Raw genomic sequence first — 6,401 nt, forward strand, 5'->3', positions numbered from 1 at the left:
ATGCCACCAACTCATAAACCGCACCAAACTGTGACGTTTTCTGAATGCATTGGTAGCTCTTGCAACGCCTCTGGCTGATCTTCATTCCAAACTCGACAATTCTGCTTATCGACGTACCCATTGAGCCAAAAATGAGATTCGTCGTAAAATGGAAGAAGCGCGCTATGGACTTTCTTAACAGAACACGCATTTTGATAATAAAATTCAACTTGTTCGTTTGTAAGACGATTCATGGTTCAATAATAGACCAAAGTGAAAACGTTTGACATTGAAACAAAACACGAAACGTGCGTGAGCTGTTCAAACCAGTGTTGCCAAAAAGATAATATCTACAAATCACCCCTTACATAGTTCCCAAATATGACCCACCCGACTTTGAACTATAAGTGCATAGTCATCACACTCTCATACGAATTTGCATGTTATTTGCTATGGATTATTTCATAACCCATCTGAACACCTCCGACGAATTCGATAAAAATCGGTTCAAATTAAAATATAGTGTGCATATAATGATATTGCTCAATTTACACTAAGTGTGTATTATAAAGTCAGCACCGCTTACTTGGCCTTCCCTTTCTTGTCTGGTATAAATATACGAAAAAATCGCTGAACTATGTACAATATACTGGGCAACAGTTTTGAGGAATAGATAAAATATTTCATAACTAGTAAATGCATGCTAAGTTCAGCCGAGCCGAATCTTATATACCCTTTACCACGGATTGCATTTGTCGAATTCTTTGCCCGGTATCTCTTTATAGGCAAACAAAGGATAACGGATAAGAATTGCAATGCTTTTGGAACTATATAAGGTTATGAACTGATTCGGGCCATACCTGGATTTGATTTTGGAGACCAAAGTAGATGCTATTGTTCAAAACTTCAACCAAATCCGCCAAGAAATGGACACTCTAGGGGCTCAAGAAGATCAAGTTGTGGGAGACACCTCGAAACTTGGTGTCAGAGATTTTAGAATGAGCGCAGAAGATCGAGGCGCTTGGAACGCTATTCTACGTTCGGCTAGTGGAAGAAATATTCTGTCATAGCCAATTAAAGTAAAGTAAGGGGCTCAAGAAGAATAATCAGCAGATCGGTTTTTATGGGAGCTATATCAGGTTTTAGACAGATTCGAACCATTCTTCTGTTAAATGTCATAAAAAAACGTCATAGTACAAAATATCAGCCAAATTTAATAAAAATTGCGCTCTCTAGTGGCTCAAGAAGTACCCCACACTAATAGGAACTGTGCAAAATTTCAAGCGCCTAGCATAGACCAATGTTTCGTTATGTTACAAACGGAATGACGATGTTAGTATACCCCATCCTATGGCGGAGAATATAAAAAGTATAGGTTTTAAAAAAGTAGAGAACGAATTTGATATCCATATTGAAGGCTATATGTCTGAAGGCCAAAAGGAACTCCTCATTAGCCTAATGTTCAAAAAGGCCAGATCTCGAAAAGTAGGGGTGCGATTAAAGCCAACATTTTTTTCAATTTTGTAGTAGGTTAGGTTAGGTTGAAAGTAGGGTGCGAATATTTATCTGCCCCATGCCACTATAGACATACCTAAGCCAGTAATCGGCTTGTTGTGAGTTCTAAATACAAAAAAAAAGTTTACTCGAAAAAGAAAATCTAAGTTAGGAATTCCGTGCCACCTAAATGCCGGCAATGACATAGGAAATGCTCCAACGTCTCATCATCTTCCTCGCATGCCCTACACATGGTACCACTTGCAGCACCTATTTATATAAGTGAGCTCGTAGTCCAATGTGTCCCCATATGATTCCTTTCAGTTATAGCCTCGTCTTCTCACGACCTGGATCTCCCCATAGGATTTTCGCCGTCCTACCGACCGTTTCGCTGTTCCACATGTTTACATGCACGCTCGTCGCCCATGCCCTCAACTCAGACTGCGTCGACCCGAAAAGCTCCGGGTTAACCAAATTTATTGGTTTTATAGTAACCTAAAAACAAAAAATTGGTATCCATTGTTTTGGTGAGGTGTTTAGGCTCCCCAACCTCCAAAAACCGCCAAAAGGATATATAGATTAATCTCGACAAAATGGGATTCAAATGAAAAATATAAGAGTAAACAAGTAAAATGGCATTAAGTTCACCCGGGCCGAACTTTGGATAGCCACCACCTCGGGTATATAAGTTAACCACCTTTCGTCATAATCTGGTGAGGAATGCATCATTTATGAGTCCATATCAGCTATATCTATTGGTCTTTATGGCAGATATATATGTATATATATATACACCGATCTACACCATATATGGCACACATATCGAAAAGTCTAACATAGGTCACTATGGCGAATTCCTGCGAAAACGGATAATAAATGTACCTTTTATGGACTCAAGGCTTTAATTCTGGAGATCGGTCTCTATAGCAGCTATATCTGATATGGACCGATTAAGGCGATTTTTAACGTGGTTGTCAAAGAACCTATCATAGCTCACTGTGCAACATTTCGGCGAAATCGGGTAATAAGGGCTGTTTTTATGGGCCTAAGGACAATAATCGGTAGATCGGTATATATGGCAGCTATATCCAAATATAAACCGATCGGAACCATATAGAGCACGGATATCGGGAAGCCTAACATAGGTGACTGTGCCAAATTTCATCGGGACATCGAAATCGGATAACTTATGCGCAGTTTATGGATCCCAAGACCTTTAATGGGGAGATCGGTCAATGTGGCAGCCAGGGACCTATCCAGGGGGTGCCGTTTAAGATCGAGCCCTCCAAAGCCATTTTTTGGGTTTAACTTTTTATTTTTTTCTCTCCTAAAATTAGCACAAATTAAGACTTACAAAGACAAGATGATAAATATGGGCATCCATAAAAAAAAGGATTTCGGTCGATTTCGTCATTTAAGAAGAAGGAGGCCACTGTAGAGTAGATGTTAGCATGTCCGTCTACTACACTGAAGGCCTGGGTTCGAATCCTGGCGAGAATATCGAAAAAAATATATTCTGCGGTGGCTATCACCTCCTAATGCTAGCAACTTTTGTGAGGTTATTTGCCACGTAGAAACTTCTCCCCAAAGAGGTGTCGCTCTATAGCAAGCCGTTCGGATTCGGTCAAAATTTATTTTCTTAAAATATCTATGGATAGCATTAGCTTAATGTTTGCGTAGTATTTTGTCGAAATAATTAGCATTTAAAACCGATTGTCGAAATCGGGAAAATATACTGCTGAAATCATATAACCATTTTGAGACAAATTAAAATTAGCTCAAAGTGTAAGTTTTTGCATAAGTACGGGGTCCGCCAGAAAAACTTACTTATTTGAAAAAAAAAAACTCCTGGGCCGTGAGTTGGGTCGAGAGGGGTCGCATCTGGAGTGAGTGTCAGTTGTGCGTTCTCCCAGACGATCGGCTTACAAACATATAGCTGCTAAGGGAATTTCTGACACCACTGTTCGGCGAATTCTCCTTCAAGGCCTTTATTTGCATCCATTGCTTCTATAAATTGGCTGTTGTGCAAGAAGTAACTGAACGCGATTTTTTTGCTCTTCAAAATATATGCGAAGTGCTGACTGAGAACCTGCCCGAAGACGCGGTAGTTTTTTCCATTCTTTTCATTTCTCCATTTCACAGTTTCAGAAGGTTTTGAGAATTTTTCGAATTTGAAATACAAAATCGAATACAAATATGGCCCGATTTCGACCATAATCGGTACGAATATCGAGGAACATAACGCAAAAAATTGTGCCAAATTCCAGCAAAATCGAATAATAAGTGTGGCTTTAATGGGCCTAAGATCTTAAATTGGTAGATCGGTCTATACGGGAGCTATATCAAGATATAGTCCAATATAGCCCATCTTCGAACTTAACCTTCCTATGGACAAAAAAAGAATCAGTGCAAAGTTTCAGCTTAATATCTCTATTTTTAAAGACTGTAGCCTGATTTCAACAGACAGGCAGACGGACGGACATGGCTTAATTTACCTCTATCCTGCGGTGGTGGGTATAAAAACGAATCTGATAATATTCGATGGTCTTCAAAATCTCAAATAGATTTGTATTGTATTCCCATTAGAAGCTGTATCAAGTTGCGGACAAAATTAGGGCAAACATGGCACAAATGTTAAGTCATAAAAATTGGGTTAAAAAATGAGTCCTCTATGTCACGCCAATTTGGCCGTACCGATTTTTGCATACCCTCCACCATGGATAAATCTATTATCCTATTGTTTCCATACGGGCCGATTTGGATCACATATGACTTAGGTGCTCAGAAATCTTGTACAAGCCCTAGTGGTTATTTTTATGGGCTTTAGACCCTAAATTGACAGATTGGTCTATATGACAGCTATATCTAAATAGAGTCCGATCTGAGCCATATTCGGTTCGGATATCTGAAGGCTCAATACAACTCACTGTTTCAAATTTCTGGCAATACGGGTAATAAATGCGCTTCTTATTGATTTAGGACCCTATATCAGGAGATCGGTCTGTATGGAAACTATATCTAAATAGGAGTAAAGTCCGATCGGGACCATATTTGACTAGTATTTAAGCGGTTTAGAAGAAGTCACCGTTTGGTAATTTCAGCAAAATCGGATAATAAATGCGCCTTTAACTGGCTCAAGAACCTAAATCGGGACATCGGTCTACATTTATCCAAATATGATAGGATTTTTTCCCAGTTCCAGACTTAACCTATGTATGAAAAAATGTGGATTTGTGCCAAATTTCAGTTCAATATTTTAATTCTTAAAGGCAGACAGACACACTTACATCGTGAAATTGTTTTAGAATTTTACGACTATTATAAATATATCAATTGCTACGGTCGGCTATTGATAGTTCGATGTGTTGCAAATCTAATGATGATAAAAATTCATCTATATACACTTCATTTCAATAATTCAATGCACTTTCATTATTCTGTTAGTATACCCCCTAATTTTGGTGGACATTCCAAGCAAAAAAAAATCTATTGCAAAAACGTTTAATCAAAGCCATTGCTTAGTGGACTTTACACGTCAGAAATCGAATATTCATAATAAAATCAGTAAAGAGGGGCAAAAGTGGGGCGGAGCCGACTATATAACAAAAAAAAATCTATTGCAAAAACGTTTAATCAAAGCCATTGCTTAGTGGACTTTACACGTCAGAAATCGAATATTCATAATAAAATCAGTAAAGAGGGGCAAAAGTGGGGCGGAGCCGACTATATAATACCATACACCTACTCTACAATTATAAATTCGGCCAATATATAAATATATATGTATATAAGAGCTATATCTAAATCTGAACCGACTTTTAGATAGATCGTTTGAAAATGTTACTAAGGCCGTATAAATTTGAGAAATTTGAACCGATTTTGATGAAATTTCGCAGATGTGTTAAGATTAGTAAAAAAAGCAATCCTTGCTAAATTTTGTGCAGATCGGTTACAAATTGTGTTTATTACAGCCTTATAAGTGTAAATCGGGCGATACATATATATGGGAGCTATATCCAAATCTGAACCGATTTTGGCGAAATCTCGCAAATGTGTTAAGATCAGTAGCAAAAAAATTGTAGCTACTACGGCCATTTAAGTGCAAATCGGGCGATACATATATATGGGAGCAATATCTAAATCTGAACCGCTTTTGATGAATCTTGTAGATATGTTAAGATCAGTAACAAAACAATCCGTGCCAAATTTTGTGAAGATCGGTTCAAAATTGTAGCTACTACGGCCATTTAAGTGCAAATCGGGCGATACATATATATGGGAGCTATATCTAAATCTGAACCGATTTATATGAAATCTTGCATATATGTTAAGATCAGCAACAATAAAGTCCGTGCCAAATTTTGTGCAGATCGGTTGAAAATGTCAGCTACTGCGGCCAATTTAGTCAAAATCGGGCGATACATATATATGGGAGCTATATCTTAATCTGAACTGATTTCAATGAAATATTGCACACATATTGGTACGTCAAAAAAAAAAAATAAACACTTTGTGCCAAATTTTGTAAGGATCGGACCAAAATTGTGGCTTCTACAGCTTTAAAAAGGCACATCGGATGAAAGATGTATATGGGAGCTATATGTATCTAAATCTGGACCGATTTCAATGGCGTTCGTCATTGGGCCAGAAAAGAGACTTATGCAAAATTTTGTGAAAATCGTACAACAAATGCGACCTGTACCTTGATTACAAGAATACATGGACAGACAGACAGACGGACATAGCTAAATCGAATCAGGAAGTAATTCTAAGTCGATCCGTATACTTATCGATCGGGTCTAACTCTTCTCCTTCTTAGCGTTGCAAACAAATGCACAAATCTATAATACCCTGTATACCTTGGTGTAGGGTATATAAAGTCGCAAACCCTTTTTTTCTGTAAAAAATCAAATTTTTCTGTAAAAAAT

This window comes from Stomoxys calcitrans, chromosome 2 (genome assembly GCF_963082655.1).
Source record: "Stomoxys calcitrans chromosome 2, idStoCalc2.1, whole genome shotgun sequence".
NCBI lineage: Eukaryota > Metazoa > Arthropoda > Insecta > Diptera > Muscidae > Stomoxys > Stomoxys calcitrans.